Raw genomic sequence first — 19,012 nt, 5'->3', positions numbered from 1 at the left:
AACATGCACTGCCTCTTGTCGCTGTTGCCACTGCTGAAACACTCACATGCGCTGTTTGATCTCCGATAATGTTCAGCAAGCACTGATGAATTTCAGTGGGTGCTGTTTATTTCCACATGGAGTAATTCAGTGATACACCTTTGCTTCATATGCACTTCCATGTGAGATGCCATTCTGTCAGACTGTCCCCCTGCTGCCATCTGTCATACGGTAACAAAAATGTAACAGAATATTGGTGGAAAGGTTCAACCTCCACTACTATACGATCAACATCTGCCAACATAATAAAACAGGAGGCATTGCTTTCAGAGCTGTCTTGTAAGTATCATATACAGTATGACACATATGTAAGCAGAATTTATAAATAGGGTATATAAAAAAATACATTCTAGCCTAAAGGGTATCACCTCACTTATGTTTATATTTTTCAGTATGTACCTAAAATTATAAATAACTAAATCTGAACTCATCCTGGTTTCCTTCCTAATGAAAGGAGAGAAATAAAGACATCAACAATTCCTCTCTTGGCTCATCTTAGATAAATATTTGGATGAGATAAATTGCCTTCTCCAACCACCGTTTTCTTGCCTCTTATTTTAAATGTACCAGCTCAGACTTAAAAGATTCAAAGTTAAATATCTCAATTCGGGGACAATAATCCACCCTTATGTATCAACCTCCTGAAAAGAAAGGAGACAAATCCCCCAAAAAAGACATCTACTAATTCATAAAAAAGCCTCCCAGATGGTCCCTAGCCTGTTCAGGAAAAAAAAAAAAAAAAAAATCTTAGTCAGCAGAACTTATTTTCAGATTGCTCACACGTCTGTAGTTTCAATTACATGCATATTGTTCTTTGCGGGTTGCAATTTTCTTTTATTGCCAACTGTAACAGAAAAGCTACTTCAGCTGTGTCAGAGTGGAACAGCAATGTCATATGAAATCCAGTGACCTATTAAATACAGGTATTTGCAGTTTCCCCCCTACACCCACCCTGTCCCTGAACACGCACTTTTTCTCTCCAGAACACTTTCCTAAATGTGAAGCTTACATGAAACATTAAATATATCCATGATTTCCATTGTGTTCCTCTTTTAAAAATGTTTTATATCATTAACAAAGGTTCTAATTTTCCATTTTGTAGTCTTTTCTTGCCTGTCTGATACATTCCACTGCAGAGATATGTGGGATACTCACTGTATGCAGAAAGTAGTAACAAAAGAGGAAATAGAGAACATTAATGCATATTGTTTCCGAGGAAACAAAGCATCATATTTTATTAAAAAAAAAAAAAGAGAGAGAGAGAGAGAGAGAGAGAGAAAGAGAGAGAGAATTTTTCCCCCTCCCCAAAAACCAGGGAATAGAGGTTAGTGGAGAAGCTAATGAATAAATGACTTAGGTAGATAATCAACCAATTAAAAAATTATCTAAATTCTGCCAATTCTGTAAAATAGATAATATTACTTAGTCTTCAACAACTGTCTTACATTCATTTTCTTTTTTTTATATTACTTTATATTGTGAAAGGACAAATGCCCTTCATAAACCATGCTTGTGATGTCTTACTGATTAATAAATGTTTTTGTTCGAGACCTTATCTGTGGATACGTTCCTCATTTTTTGAGATTAAATCTTTACTGAGTATAACAGGGAGTTCTTTTATAATCAAATGGAGACAGTAAAAAAAAAAAAAAACAACCTGCATTAAAGCTTTCAAATCACCACATTTCAAACAGCAGTTTTCAACCTAGATAGACATTCATACCTCAAGATCCACAGAGACTGATGTTTTATTATTAAATAAGTATCATATTATGTCACTGTTCACTCCCAAATTCAGAGCTCAATAATTTCAGCAGTCAAGATCCTGATTTTGTGACCAAGAGTCATAACGTAATGTTAGAGATTCTGGCTGGCTTAAGAAACACAGTTGGGACAACAGCTAGCTCACAGTTTTGAAAAGGGGACTGAAATGGAAACTTAACCTGGCAATGAAGAAATGGGAAAATGGCCAGATTTCTGGAAGTGCTTCAACTTGGAGGTATATAAGGAAGTCTTGAGTGAAGAAGAGAAGCAACTGCAGGAGGCACTCTCAGTTTCAATGTTTTGCTTGCAAATGGTTTGATCAAAGACAGATCTGATTAGGCAGACTGAGCAACAGATTAGATTTGACCTTTACAACTACACTTGAATTTTTACCAGAACATCAACTAATTATTATTATTTTTTTTTTCTCCAAGTAACCTAATGTTGGCTGAGCAGCAGTTTACAAAGTTTTTCTATCACTAAATAAATAGAAAGGGACTGGACTGCACTATTCATTGGAAGTTTAAGTCAGAAACAAACTGACTTGGCATGGGCCCAGCACAGATTACTGCAGATGCTCTGCTTTGGAGCAGAGACCATTGCTTATTGCATTAATTTGTCAAATGGAAAAATGATTTAATGTGTGGAATATATATATTTATTTTATATAGAGATAGATAGATAGATATGCTGGCAAATTCTGAACTGCAGGGAAAATGGCAAAAGAAAATCTTCAAGGCTGCATGGTGGTACTGGAGTGACAGATGGGGGTACTTATTCAATAGAGTGAGTATGCATGGTCCAGAAGTTTTATATTAGGAAATGGTGTAATATTCTACTTTGAAATGGGAACTTTATCAATTTCTCAAAATACGTGGAATTTATTATGTCTATTTATAACATAAGTGCAAAGGTGGAAATAATATCTTTGTTATATATGTAGACAGATGAATGCTATGAAGACTTGGAAAAAAGACGTCTGTGTTAAAGGGAACTTTCAAATTAAAATTTATTCTATCTTTTCTGAAGACTTTTGTAATTTTTTTCTATAAAATAAATACATATTGGAATTTATTTAGGCTAAGAATAAGCATCATTTAAATAATACACTAAAAGGCTTTGAGCATTAGAAAAAGAAACATTTTATTTAAAAACTGATAAAGAAAAGGGTATTTTTTTTAATGTTTTATGTAATGTTATTTTTCCCCTCTACACGTAAAATAACCATTTCTTCTTTTTCTCATCATCATTCAGTCTGTTTAGGGATACCAATTTTGATCACATTTTCAAGTTCTTAAATAAATGTCAGAGGGTAGTCTATTTAAAATAATATATCAGTAAATATCCAAAGTAGTTATGAGTTATTTAGCATGGTACTAGAGCAAACACCTAACTACTGTGTTTTTGTGTTTATTTGTGGTTTTTTTTTTTTGTCTGTTTTTAATTCAAATTAGAATATAAAATCTGACAGTACACTTCAGACACATAATTGTAGACTTTGAGATTACACTTAAAATGGAGCAGTCAATTTACAACATTTTAAATTCCAAGGCTGTCTTGCTGGACTGGATATAGTGTGGATTCATTTTTTTAAAGGGCTTGTTAGACTCACAGATGCGAGTAGTGGATTTACAAAGACAGTGGTAGAGGCTCGCCATTAGAGGGACATTCCCCATTACATTTTAGTGTCTGTGTAAGAGCATAGTGAGCACTGTGAGTTTTGCTGCTCTTTTGCAGAAATAAATATGTGCTATGCAGTACTTGACTCTGATATTTTAACCTTTTTTTTTTCATTGTAGGCATGCATTGTTGTGTAGGGATATGTTAGAGAAAAGGAACAATTTTAGAACAGAAGACAATGCTGGTTATTGCTGCCAGTGGAAATTCATTCTGCTGTACTGGAAATTCATACTGTAATACCTAAATTTTGTGGATTTTGAAAGATCACTGGAGCAGAGAGTGTAGTCTTACATAAATAAAATCTTATCTGAAGCTATCTTGTTTAAATTTACACAGCTGACTAAATACTTCTGGGAACAGAAAGGCTTTTTTAATTTGAATGAAGTGTATTAAATCTGTACTTAAATCTCATAGTAACAAGCATATCTATAAAATAAAGATTGGCAACCTCTGATGTGCATATAGAGGTGATGTTTTACAGTTTAAAGCAGCTGCTAAAAGAACCTAAATATATAAGTAAAAAAACAATGACATTTTTTATGACCATACATTAAAATGCAGGATATTCTATTCTGACTTCACTAGTAGAAACTCAGACTAAGTGGAAAAACTCTGAATATTGTATCTTAAGATATTTCGGTACTAACAGATGTATTAAGAACAAAACATGGTGATATAACATTGTATTAGGATAGTTCTTGTCAATGGACTCATACAACTAAATTGGAAGAGTTTCAGACTAAGTCTTTGTAGAACTCAGAAAAAGAGCAGAATTTCATCTTTGCATTCAAAGGTTTGCTGGCCAGCTTTGGTAAATTAATTTCGTGAGATACATGCATTGCAGTGGGACTCAGCTTTTTGAAGAAATTAGATAGAAATTCACATTTAAATTCATCTTGCTTCGCTCAGCTAATGACATAAAGACTAAAATTAAAATGCTAGTTAGCAAATGCCTAGAAAAATTCTGAACCATACTTGAACTGTCATTATCAGTTATATGGGAAATATCTTGTTAACCGTTTGTTGGTTCAGTGATGAAAACATGACTTCTTCTCCTGCTGTTTCTTAAGAAATATGTTGAGATTGGTAAAAATGATGACTTTCAAATTCTACATTTATGATAGTTCTATATTTAATTCACTTCTCCTTTGGATGTTCATGCTGATCTGTTATTTTTTTTTCTCCAATATTGTCATAGAAACTTTGATTTTTAAGGAAGTGTTGTTTTGCACTGCTGTTGAATAGTGAGCATGGGTGAATTACAATGATTAGGAACTGTGAAAGTCCTTTCTACTTTCTATTTCCAGTGTTTTTTCAGTTGATTTGAGGTATGGCAAGTTCGGGTCTCTGACTGATTTCAGCATGACTAAAAACATTTGGCAAACTTAGCCTATTAACATGAGACTATATTGTGCTTCTCTGAATTTATCCTATGTTCCTTTAAATTTATATTATACAATCTTTCTCCATTTTAACATTTTAAACATTATGGTAAGATAATTGTAAGCAATGGATTTACTCATTTATTGACAGGCTTTGATGTCTTATTAGTCTCTTTTTTTCTAAAATAAAATTTTTCAACTGCTAATCTTGACAAATTTGTATTGCCATTTGATACAATATTGACATTTGTTTGATTGGCACAGTATCTAACTAACTGCTATTCTGTGGTAACTGCCTACAATTTTTTTTTTTTATACAGAACATTTGTTAGTGCTCTTCAGACTTCTGATGTGATGACTACTATGCTTTAAGTAACTGGAGCAGAAATTTAGTAAAAGTTCAATAAAGAGCTGTGCAATTTAAAGCCAGATTGCACAGTAAGCTAAAACAGTGTAAGCTCTCTTTGTTTGCAATTCTGACTGCCTTCTGACTGCTTTGAAGTGGAATCCTATCAAGAAAAGCCCTCAAGGCCTCATCAACAGAGGACATCAACTGTGGCCTGGTAGCTTATTTAAAGGTCATTATTTTGGAAAGATTTTTCAACAGAATTCACATTGTCTTTTTGAGATCTATATAAATAAGAATTAGTATTGCACGTTTTAAAACTAAGCAACCCTTAGTATGAAAATCTTGGTCTTTTTAATTTGTGCTGCCAGTTATGTGACTACACACAAACTGGAATGAAGAGGATGTTAGATATAACTCAGGATGCTGTAAACTACATTAGACAGAATACATGTCCGTAGGACAACCAAAGCAGACTGACCTACTGTCTGCAGCTTTGAAAAAAGTTGACCACTACCTTCTATTCCCAACACTCAGTTTAATAAGTAGGTGAATAGATAAATGGATAGATGATAGATAGTCAGATAGATAGATGTGGCAATTCCCTTTCTGTGAGAATTAGAAATGGTAACATGAAGACCGCACAACATTCAATTTATTAATACAAAAAAACAAGATTGCTGTACCTTTCCAAGACTTTGCAATGAGTAAGTCTCGTATTAAAAGACAACTTTTTTCTTCATGGTTTTAGTTCCTCAGTATAAACAGGTTTATTTCACTTTTTACCTTGTCAAAAGATGGAACAAAATCCAATCAAACTGGTCCCAGAATATTCTACGGAGTACAGCACTCATCAGAAGGCTCAGGCATGCAGGCAGTGAAGAGATTTACAGTCACTTTTGATACTGTTTTCTTCAGCATCTGTGTGTTTCTCCGGCATTTTATTTGAGAAATGCTGCACTCTAGAATTGGTAATGTTAATCTCAATTCTTAAAAGTTACTATCCATTACAAACAGCATAAGCAAGTTTTATTCTACTGTTCTTCAATAGTAAGAAATACTACAGACAACTACTGCTATAACCACAGATTACACAGGTTTGGTTTTTTTTTTTTTTTTTTTTTTTTTTTGTTTTTTTTTTTGTATTCTCCATCTAAAAGATATGGTGTAACTAATAAAAAAAAGATATTTCATAACCATCTGTCAAAAGTCATCTGTAACCAACCTTTTGGTGTCTTCTGGTAAAGGATTTCCGTGGTTAGCTCTTTTTAGGAATATTTCTTTATGAGTTTGTATGTGAATAATGCACAACTTAGTTTTACTACATTTTCATAAAATATACTCTAAGAACACTGCAATAATGCAAAGAAATAATGCCTTCCCCAAAGTATTTGTCAATTATGAATCAATGCCCATTACACTGTTTTCCCTAAAAGTTTTCAAAGGTCAAGAGACCTTGAACTCTTCTAAGAGTAACACATTTAGTATGATACAATATGAGACTGGTAGGCATACACTGAATCAAAATGAATTTAGCTTCTAAGAATATTTCCAGCTCTCTTAAGATATGCTGCTTTCAGTGGTAGTTTCTGTAACATCTCTCCAGAGTTTCTCTTTATCAAGCAAGGTACCAAACTGATTTGCAAAGATGGAATATTTTCATTTAAAATTAAACTGTAAATGTACAGTTAAAATTACAGTTAAAATTGCACTGTAAACGCAAGCTGTGCACGTGTTCCTGAACATTGCAATGTCTATGTGTTTCAGTTATATAGCTATATTTTGAAATGTGGTACTATTTCAAAATGGATCTATCCCTAGAGTTTAAACTTCCATTGAATGAGATGCTTATTTCAGATGATTCCAAATATTAACAAATTAGTCATTACAAAAAAAAGTCTCACAGAACATGGTTAAATTGACAAAATGCAGTCATTAAAAAAAAGCTGTGGGAAAATCTGTTCTATCTTGAAAACAAAAGATTGAACAATACTCAGTTTTAAGTGAGTGAGTTTTCAATTTCCTATTAGTTTTCTAGTTCCATTGTGCTACTTCAATCTTTTTCAGGGAAAAACAAACAAACTGCCTTATCTTTCCTTGCAAGATTGATAATTTTTCGTTATCTTAGAATGATCAATTTTTGGAAAAGAAATGCATGGAAAGTAATACAAGGCCTTTGTTTTAATCCTATTATGAAAATAGGACTTAATCAATAGTCACAACAGTTTGTATGTTAGAATGAAGGCTACCCCAGTGAAAGAGGATGTGGAATTTCTAGTGAAATGAGTATACTTACAAGAACAATTTTAATAAGTATTGCAGTGAAAATCATTGCTTGTGGCTAATTGGATATAACTGGAAAGTTTGTAGAAAGCTGCATGTACTGTTTTGAAGTTGTTAACATTTTTAGTATGACTGAAAAAATATAATTATGTTGATGCAGCAAGCTCTAAAACAGCTTTGAATGATTCTTTTGTCATGCATTCAAATGTGAATTACTTTTCTCAAATCCTATTCCACATGTATGGAATGTAAAAATAGCACAATTTGTTTGTAAACAGATCATTATTCCATTTAAAATTCAGTGCCTGGGGCTTTGAAATACTTTTCACATTCAACTGGGCTTCATAATTTTGTCTACATATTTGTATTATTCTTAAAGTGATAGTTGTCTTTAAGTGAAGAAAACTCCACAGCTGAACAGCCTGTCCATCAAAGCCTTCTTTTCTCTTCTCCAGAAAATATTAAATTAGAGGAATTTGAAGTGCAAAAGAACCCCTTTGAGGTTCTTCAGAATGTGACCTCAGTGCAGAAGACATTACTTGCTTGGTAATTTAATTAACATAATTGTACCTGAGCTTCAAGATTTGAACTAGTAGGTAGGTATCTAGATGAGGTTGGAAACGGTGTTACTTTTAAAAATCTATGTTGTTTAGGGTAATCCATTTGATTTTCCCATTTCCTAAGCCAGGCACATCTCTAGGAGGTGTTAACAAGAGGAGTCCACCTACACAATTTGTAATACATTCTCTCCTTTACCACAGTTCAGTCTAAAAAAGCTAAGATTACAGCTGATTCTAGCCTTTAGGCTTTTGATTCTCTCATTTAAGTAAATTCAAATGAATTTTCATCTACCCCATCTACCCCATTCATCTACCCCTTCTGCCTATCTCTTGTTTTGAAATCAATACCTAACTCCTTCCAAAACCAATAATAATGCAAAGTTTTATTCCTGGAGGAAAGTGGGGAAAAAAAAAAAAAAAAAGAAAATTCATAGTAAACAAGGCTTTTATGCTAATAAGAAAGAATTTAAGTATGCTATATACACAGCGGCATACATGTACAATTTATATAAAGCACATGACTTACACATATATGTATGACTTACACACATATGTATATATTTCCAAACACAAAATGATTGTTTACATGCTCCAAAGAAATATCAGTTTCATTGAAAGGTGAGAAGAAAACAGTAAGTTGCCCCTCAGTTAGAAGTTCAGATTCACTTCTGAGTGGCTTGGTTTGCTGATCCTATGTCACACTGGGAATTAATTATGGTAATGCCTGAAAATTAGTGTAGTATTTTTAAATTAACTATGCTTATGTTGATTTGAGTCTTTTTTTTTTTTTTTTCAAATGAAAAGTCTAAATAAAAATAACTACTAAAATATCTATTTTAATACATTATCTCTTTTATCTCTTAATCATTTTTTTTCTTTAATCTCTTCTTTCTATTCAATTGATAGAAGATTTTCCATTCAATACATTTCAGAGAGTGGCAGTAAAACATGACAACAAGTATCAAATATTCCAACCTGTAGTAGAGTAGTTTCCTGTGAATCTACAGGAATAAGAGATTCATTAATATATTAAGGTACATTACCACGACTGACAAGAAATTCACTAGTGATATAAACTTTCTGTTTAATTCACATAGGTGCAAAACAATTTCACTGCTTTCTTTTGACAGATAAATTACATGATAGAAATGTAAAGTGAATTGCAAGCAAATTTTTCTATTGTTATATTAAAATATTAATAAAAGCAATGGCTTATTTGTTGCAATATATTCAAGGAAACAGAAAGACAAGAAGAATTGATTAGATGATTGATAAAAGAAAATTGTTGTACATTTTATCCATGGTAGATAAGAAAATAAAAGCAAAAACCCTCAAAGGACTGAATGAAACGGAAGCTCATATGCTGCACAAGTAAAGCAAAGACCATAACAGTCCTTCCATTCAGTTCATTTGAATTTTATTCTTTTTTTTTTTTACTTTTTCAGACTCTGCTTGGATTGCAAACACTTTATAATGCATTCACCTTAGTTTCTTTCTCTGGTGACTTTAAAGAGCAGAAGAATTTTACCTAGTAGATTCTGCATGAAAACAACCATTACTGGTTTAACAGCATCTATTTCCTAGAGCAAATCAAAGGAAGTTTTTCCAGCACTATCAGAAATTTTTTAGTTTTTCCAGCAGATTTGAAACATACACGCTTCTTATGGGTAGTGACTTTTTCCCTGTTATGTAGTAAGCATTAAAAATCCAATCAAGTCATTTTTATATACCATTGGTTAATACTTCCAATAGTGGAGTTAAATAATTATCAGGAACAATTAGATGAATGAAGTCAATGCTCTTAATTTGCTTAGATATTAGAACTAGTGTTTGTGCTGTACAACATACCAAAACAATTGTGGTTGTGCCCCATCTTGATTTGCCTTTTGACTTCTTCAGATAAATTTTATTTTCTTCTTGTATGTTATCTTCTTTGAGATTAATACACATGGGTGTGAAACTGGAAATGATGCATCTTCAGATATGACATCAATGAAATCACTTTCACTGTCACTGCATATAGTCTCCTGCTGCTAGATAAATAGCAAGATATCAAAAATAAATGTTGAGGTGAAGTGTGGGTTTTGATCCTGTGACAAGATTTCATTACAATTACTCTATGTTGGACTGTGTGATTGACATTGGTGGGATTTTTGGATTTGTATGGTGCTATAAGGAAATAACTGTTCTGGCAGCCTTGCTGCCTTTCTGCTCTCAAGTTGACTTATGGAACAGATTAATGAGATGCTTTGAGCTACCAGTGAGCATCTTTTTCATCAGAGATGTTTTGGCAGTTGAGAAGCTAGTAACAGGATAATGGAATATTCAAAAGATTTCTAACACACAACAGTGGATTAACTTGTTAATGAGAAGAATGAGGGGTGGAAAATCTTTTTTCTTTTATGAAACCAGTAAGAGAAATGTAGATGTACAAATAAAGAGTTATCTTTTCAATGTTATGGAAGATTATACATCATATACCGTGTTTTTAACAGACAGAAAAGGTAAGCTAATTGCTAATGAATTAGTACAACATACACTCTGATATATAATCCTAACTATTTAAAGACTGGGAAGTTGCAAGCTATTCTCTACCGATCTGAAGAGTTAAGAGGGCGGGACCCTTATGTCTCATTCCAATTTATAGGAGGGAGAGAAGGTTCTTTTAATATATGTATACCCGACAGTAAGATTAAGACAACGGGTCAAATGTTAGCCTGATCAATTTATCACAAGTCATTGTCATTTAGGGAGATAGAGAAGGGAAGACGGGAGATAAAAAAGATAGGAAATAAAAGCAAGGAGTCTTTGTATGAAGCGAGAGGGAGATAGGCACCACCATGGGTCCAGCGTGGTTTGTAGTTCAGTCATTGATCTTCAGTAGTAGTGTTGTTTGTTGACGATGACTGTGACTAACTTTCCAATGGCAGTACAAACTTATTTATAGGTCGAGTCAGCTCTCTTTGGAGTGACAGCTTCTGGCTTTTGGATCTCAGCAGGAATTCCTTTTGTTCCCATCTTCAGGGCCTTGCCAACAGATAAGAGAGAGCATGGAGGCACCAACTTGCATCTTGGCTTCACAGAATACAGTGGTATCATTCCCCAGTCTCCTATAGCAAGCTGGAGTTATTTGGTCATAGGCCAGATCTTCCACCAGTAAACAGTCCTGACCACTCTCTTTCAAAAGCAAACAGCTTCAAAGGAAAGCTTTCAAACTTAAAATTCTCCACACAGTGATGCTGACTGCTACATGCAACACTCACCACTCATCTCCTAGATAAGTCAGAGTCTTATCTTAAGAAATGCCTCTGAAAGCAAGCTTTGAGCCAAAAACAAAGAAAGGTTCAGTCACCTTACTATTTCTATTGAGTCTTCAATCAATTACTACAACTAATAATTTCATTTAGAAATAATGGCTCACACGTTTTTTGAAATGACAGATACTAATGCACTGAGATACATCATTGTTCCTTTTCTTCTTGTCTTTTGTTTGCATTGCCTTCTTTTTGGCTTTGACATCCTTTTCAGCAAATCAGATAACTAGAAGACAAAGGAATTCTCCCATGTTAGGCACAAATTGAATCTAAGTACCATAATTGCAATCTAATTCCAATATAGCAGTCAACATACACTCTGATGACATCGGCTTATACCTGCAGATCAGCTGTATTTACTTAGTCTCAGAGATGTTAGTGCACATTTCTGGAAGGTTGTTGCAGAATTTGTGATAATCAGTACAGGATGGATGAATATAGCCGTACTTTATGATTATGACCCCTAATTAGATACTCATTTTCTTTGTATTTTCATTGCCTAGGACCTGATTACAGTACAGTTTCATATAGATCAGGTAATTTTCAGGTGTATGTTGGTAGTCATAAATCACTACACATTTGCAATTTCCAGTACAGATAGGAGACATTTGCATTTTAATTGGTGAAATTTAGTGACTTTTGAGAGAACAATGCACAGGATTTATAGTATTATACAAAGAGTGATGAAGAGGGTAAGGAACAAAATGTCAATTCCACATAGAATCCTAGAATTCAAACTAAGACAAACATTACTAGCTAGTATCCTTTGTGGTAAATTCAGGGACAATTATTCTGGGTGAATTTTGTGTCTTAATGAAAAGCACCATATAGAAGATGACAAATTTGGCTGCAGTATGGAACTGATAGTGCAAACAGAAGAGGTAGTGATGCAGGCTTGGTAACAATTACTGTTTTTGAGCTGCAGTTTTGGATTTCACCTTTTTTTTAATTAGTCCTACCAACTTTCCACTTCTGCTATCAAATTGTTATCCTCCATGAAAGGGAAGTGCTAAAATGAGTGAATTATTTAGCTTTGTCAATATTTTCTTACTTACTGTCTTACTGATTTTAGCACAAAAAAACTGACAAAAGGACCATAGAACACTCAAGATTTGGAAATGCTATTATTACGTTAGAATTAGCCAAAGATTCTGGTTGTCAGTTTTGAGCTCTTTGTATTGCCTTGAATTATCTTTAGTAACAATGATTCTGTTCTTCTCTCTGCATTCATTTCATTTTTCTCTTTTCATCGAAGTTTACATGCAACATCTGGTATTCAGTAATTATGTTGTTTGTTTGATTATTTTTCATGTAACTCTGCCTAGTTATGATACTGTCACAGAATCATAGAATCACAGAATCACAGAATGGCCAGGGTTGGAAAGGGCCTCAAGTATCATGAATTTCCAATCCCCCCTGCCACATGCAGGGCCAACAACCTCCCAGTTTAATACTAGACCAGGCTGCTCAGGGCCTCATCCATTCTAGCCTTGAACACCTCCAGGGACGGGGCATCCACAACCTTTCTGGGCAGCCTGTTCCAGCACCTCACCACTCTCTCTGTAAAGAACTTCCTCCTGACATCCAATCTCCCTTCCCTTCCCTCAACTTAAAACCATTTCCCCTGCAGTTATCTACCCCTTCAAAGAGTTGATTCTCCTCCTCTTTGTAGGCTCCCTACTCTTTGTAGGTACTGAAATGCTGTCCACTATGCTGTCCACTATGTCCCCAAAACATTTCTTTGAATTTATTCTTTACTCTTTAATTTCTTATATTCAAAGCATATTTTTAAAAGTTTATTTCTCACACTATAAAACATATATTGTCTGTTCAATTTATGTTGTTGAACTTCTGTTTGGAAGTAAGAAAATTCCACCTAAAAGATATAAACCAGGCTTATATAAACTGATTTTATACTTTACTCAAGATGAAGCAAGAGAGTCCACAAAGGCTTATTAGGCTTTTGTCACACTCATATGACATTACTCATAAAACAAGTGTACAGATGGCTTTTGGATGACATTTGTAGGTTAGGACAGCATGAAAAATAAAGGGAAGATATATTTTCTTCATGAAACTACACATCTTGTGATTAACTAGTCTGTAGGCAGGCATCCATGCATCTAATTATTGTGCATCCTTTTCTTTTAAATCATCCTTTTGGTCTTGATGATTTTTCCTCTCAGCAATTTCAGTTCAGCCTGATTAGTTTCAGAACCTTTGCTCTGAAGGTTTAAAAAAATACCTGATCTAGAAACAAGACTCTCCATTTTCTCTGCCAGAAGTTCAGGCGATGTGTACATACATCTTTACTGCATAATAAGGCCTTCTATACATTCTGAAGTGCTGAAAATGGAACACTGAAATGTTAATATATCACTGCTAAGACACATCAGTAGTAAAGATACCATACTAATCAGTGTCATAAGAGAAGGCCTCTTGTCTCGTGTATAAATTAAGAATGTTGTGACTCATCCTCAGTATTCCTATAGGGCTGTAAGAAGTATTGAAACAAATTGTCCAGTGTCTGTTTCTGAATGAAGGAAAATGTCAGTAAAAGATTTATTTCATTCTAATTTCCCACAGCTTTTCAGTGTATTCTATACATCACAGCAAGTATACAGTTGATTCAAGCTGGATTTCCTTAATAGTGGCAAGAAATCTGTCTTTGAATCATTAAGGTACTATATTAAGCCAAGCCCCAACTGAGTTGGAATAAACAGTAGCAGGAGGGAAGGTGTTCTCAGGCAGCTAAACCAGAGTGCAAGGTAAAGCTGAACGAAAACAAATAAACTTTTTATCATTATTTCTTTTTCTTTTGGTGAACATAAAGAACTCTAGCTATAGATTACAGTAGGCAGACAATTGCTTACACATTTTAAGACACTGTCAGACACATGTCACAGTTGTTTAATTTGGTACACTTAACTATGCCAGGTGCTCAGTTTGTATAGCTAAGATACTATCACTGGAACAAAGACAAATAATTCCCGAATGTCTTATGCTCAATTAGAATTGCTTGTCACAACTCTGCTTTTTCCGTTCTACTCTGCCCAACCAGGATTTTATGTGTAGTTTCTACTTACCATTATCTGCTCACTACGTAACTTCTTTTGGAAGTTAAACAATTTTGTAATCTTTCTAAAGATGGTCTTTCCCCAGTAGCTTTGGTTACCTCTTTTTTAATCTTCGTGCACATCAGCATCCCTTATAACACGTCCCCTTGAGGGCTGAAATGTGTTAGGAAGAACTTAATTTTGTGCATTTAAGCTATACGGAGTTAAATTCATGTAACTCTCTTGACTTTGGCACAGCTATTCAGACATGCTGAAGGTCAAAGGAAACCTGAAAGAAAAAATCTTTCTTTTTTTTTTCTTTTTTCTCCTTTTCCTGTGATTTAAGCTCATAAGGAGGCTACTGATACTTGAAGTATACATCTCCTATATTGTTCTATTTTAAGAGTTTGAAGTTTCTTTTTTTTACTAAGCTTCCATCAAGTTTTTCATCTTTTTAATTATTTTCATAATTTCAACTACTGTCAATTTCTTCTTGATGACTACCTTGACTTTCATCATCTCCAAAACAGCACAGAACACAGAAGTCACAGATACTGAAATATCATTTTTGGATGATCCAGGTGATGTACACCTCATCCAAATGCCTCTATTTACCCATAATACAAATTCAGCCTATTCACTCACCTTTGTTTTCAAGCCCTTTATTCCTATATGCTTAGTCTACTGTCTCATCCCATTCCTGCCTTTTTAACAGCCTTTTTCTGAATGAATCTCCTTTATTCATAGATTAACCCTATTTGCCTTAACTGTATATAGAAGGTAAACACAATTTTTCCACTGTAATGTGATCTTTTTCTTTATGCTTCCAAAGAAAAAAAGAAAATGTGTGCAGATACATTAATATTCCAGTAGTGAAAATGAAGTGGTAATTCATTTTTAATAGATCCCACAGCCTTTTGTTTTCAAAATTAATAGGACCCCCTACTCACAGAAATGCTAGTTCACAATCTCTTTAAGTCATTTCAGCATGTTTCTTAGTTATAATGCAATAATTCACTCAGGTAAATTAAATTCCAGCTTTTGCTTGTCATGAATATTAAAAGAATAAAGCAAGACCACACTGCAGAAAACAGACCCCAAACTAATCTCACATTGGAGTAAATCAAGGGAACGACTTCGTTGTAAAACTGGAATGAGAATCAGCCCACTAAAATTGAAGTCTTGCCTTGAATTTAATTTGTTTTTAGCTAGAGCTGATGCATTTCATTTAAAAATTGTTTTATTTTATTTTTAATGCTAGCACATAAAAACTGCCTCTCAATTCAGGAATCCTATTTACAAAGATGGTGCTTAGGTCAATATTTTAAATTTAAGTGCATTGAGTGATTCTTCCACAAGGGCTCAGACACTATGAAGTGAACAAGTAGGGAGACACTAGACTATGTTTACCCACTATTGGAGCACGTATTAAAGAGCTCAGTCAAATCATTTCACTTTCATTAGGAATCTGCTTGATGTCTAACCTGCTGTTTTGCAAAGTAGTGTATTTATAGATTCATCAACACCAGGTGCCAACTTCCTGAGCAAACTGCCTATACATTTCTGGGTGATTTTTTAATCAGACTTTTGTAACCAAAGCTGATGACATGAATATCTTTTCTAGCTTTAGCTCCTGAGTAGAAAGAAAGAGGGCTTCACATCTACTTTAAGGAATTTATGACTTTGAAAAGGTATAACAATAACTATCACTTCCGTATGAACACCTGAATGTATTATGTTGATTATGTTTGTACATTCCAGAGAACACAGAAAAAATATATTATTACCCAGCTGGGATTTGAATGTAATGATACGAGTCACATCCTTCTTACCTGAGACTAACCTTCTGTAATCTGTTCATATGGAGACAAGTATGTAGATTCCATACTCTGTAAAATGGTCGAGTATTTTTGGTTTCAACTGAGTTTTTATTTTTGGCTTGTTTTGTTTTTGTTTTTCTTTTTTTTTTTTTTTTTTTTTGCTTTGTCAAAATATCTCTGAACAAATACTTCCATCTGACTCTCTTCTGATAAATCAAAAAAATGCTTTTCACTTAATTTCAACAGAAGCTCCCCGAAAGTTTTCCTTACTGAGTTATAAAGGCCAGACCAGACAAATATGGCAGACAGCAGTGCAGCCAGTGACCTAAGAATCATTGCAAGAATTAGAGTTCAGAGAAGAATGTGACTCAGTTATGATCCAAAGGCTGAATTATCACAACTGAAGGGTCCTGAATTCATATAGATAATCCCAATATTTCAGGCTGTGCAAATAAATACTTTCAGGATTTGAATCCACGGGAACTTAATTCACATGAAGTCAAGATTGCTGCACATCAGTTCTCTTCTTCTTGTTGGTAATGGTACTCATGTGGTTCAGTGAGCAGACCTGGCCCAAAACTAATACATATACATTTTTTTTCAGAGTTAGTTTCCAGTTGAATCAAATTCCTGAACCAGTTTCATTGAACAAACACTTCTGCCCTCCACCAGACTCATGAACAGCACCCTCTGCGATAAAAGATTTTGATCTTTTTAAAACAACATAGCCTTCAAGCTGGTAACAGATGCAGTTCACAGACTTGTAATTGTCATCCTCATATTTCCTTCCTCACTTAGTGATAGAGTCAGCAGCTCGGTCATTCAGAATAAAGTACAATTTCATGGGGGTGAGACAGGCAATTTTTGACTATTTCAATTTCAGAATCTTCCTCCTACCTCAGAGTTAATAGTTTCTTACTCCACGATTGGACTGACTGAAAGAAATGCTGTGAGATGATTTGACATCATGTGCCACTGTATGATTGGAAGACTACATCATCAGTGGCATGTGTTTGACGAGTACTAAGAAAGGTATCCAAATTCAGGCTTTTGACTTGATGTGGTTTAACAGAAGCTTCATAATGCTCTGGACTGCTAGATATATTGCAATATTGCAATGGCTTTGGGATGTATTACAATACATCATGTAGAGAATCTCCGTAATAGTATCCTTATGTCATAATATATCATGTCAAAAATCCCAATGCAACAATTTCAGGATATACTAATGACCCATCAAAGTACATCAAGGTTTTATTATACTTTGTTGTGTCTGATACAGAAGTCTAAGTACTTACCCAAATAATCCTACTGGGAAGTACAGTCAAATATTTTAGAGATACAAATTTCTTTTGCTAGTTAATTATTAAAAGGAGCAAAGCCTATCATGGCAGTTAATGCAGCTTGAATGCATAGGCAAACACTAAATATAGGCTAGGATTTCATGGAATACCCTACCTAATCCCTTTTATATTGTACTAGTTAGAAGCTGTACTCTTTCCAGTATTTAAATAAAATCACACATATTTGGATTCTTAGCACTGGGAAAAGGATATTTATGAGATCCTGAATATTCTATTGCTGAGAATAACATTTTAAATACATTAATAAGGAAAACAGAGGGAGAAAAAAACATGTGACTTACAAGTAACACGTAAGGAGAAACACATTAGGAACCTGGGGTCTTTTTACTGAATGTAACACAAAATAGTTCAGCTCAAAGCACACTAAAAAGCAGGTAGATTGTGAGCTTCAAGGGCAAAGTCATGTCCAACCTTTAAAAACAATTTAATTTTGCTACACTGCATGAATGAGACACTGAAAACCTTCAGATATTTTCGGATGCTCTTACTGCCAAGAAAAAAATTATTTTTTTCTCATGCGTTTTTTGTACTTCTTATCCCAGTACTAGAAGATTATTTATCAAATGATCAAAAGGACTCATCAGACTCAGAGATACCTCAAAAATACTTTAGGGGCTAAAATATAATTGAAATATAATGAGTGACTCAAAAACAAGTGAGTTATAAAGGACTGGACAAATATGAAGCTTTGTCTCAATCTGAACTATAAAGAGGAGTGGCTTTAAATCAAAGCAATAACATGAATTGTAAAAATAATAATAAATTAGGTAATAGCATACAGTCTTGGATTTTCAAAAGTACTGATAGGCAATTGGCTCTGGATTTTTCCTGGTTAAAAACAGTTTTAGTGTCTAAACAAAGAACAGCAGACCCACTGACTTTGAATGCACAAAACTACAGCAGATCATCAAAGAAATAAAACAACTTATACAGGGCATCTTTATTATGGCTTGCTTCAGTGAAGAGTGCCTTCAAAATGTATGCACAGCATCATAAATCCAATTTCTGAATTTTGAGTATATGTATTTCTTTATGAAATATCTAACAGCTCCAATTTTTAAAAAGAATTTTATTTTTAATGGAGAAATTCAACCATTACATTTTGTAACTTTTCTTTGTGATGTACTTAAAATCATGAGTGCAACATTCTTTTAAAATTGCTTTTATCTAATTCATATATCAAAATAAGCCTATAATCGCTCATTTATTTGTTAATGAATATTTGTATACTTTAAATTTTGTTTTGTATGTTAGACAGCAACACATCTGGTCAGCTGCAGAGTGTATGGTAGAACCAATAAATGTACAGTTGCACAAAATAAGATGCGCTTGGTTGACTCATTTTATTTGTTGTTTTGTGTTCATTCTATTTCCAATCTTGCACGTGCCTCTCAGTTATACACA

This window comes from Lagopus leucura, unplaced genomic scaffold, assembly GCF_019238085.1.
Source record: "Lagopus leucura isolate 7727_CA_CO unplaced genomic scaffold, USGS_WTPT01 Super-Scaffold_100002, whole genome shotgun sequence".
Classification (NCBI taxonomy): Eukaryota; Metazoa; Chordata; class Aves; order Galliformes; family Phasianidae; genus Lagopus; species Lagopus leucura.
This window is presented reverse-complemented; position numbering follows the sequence as displayed.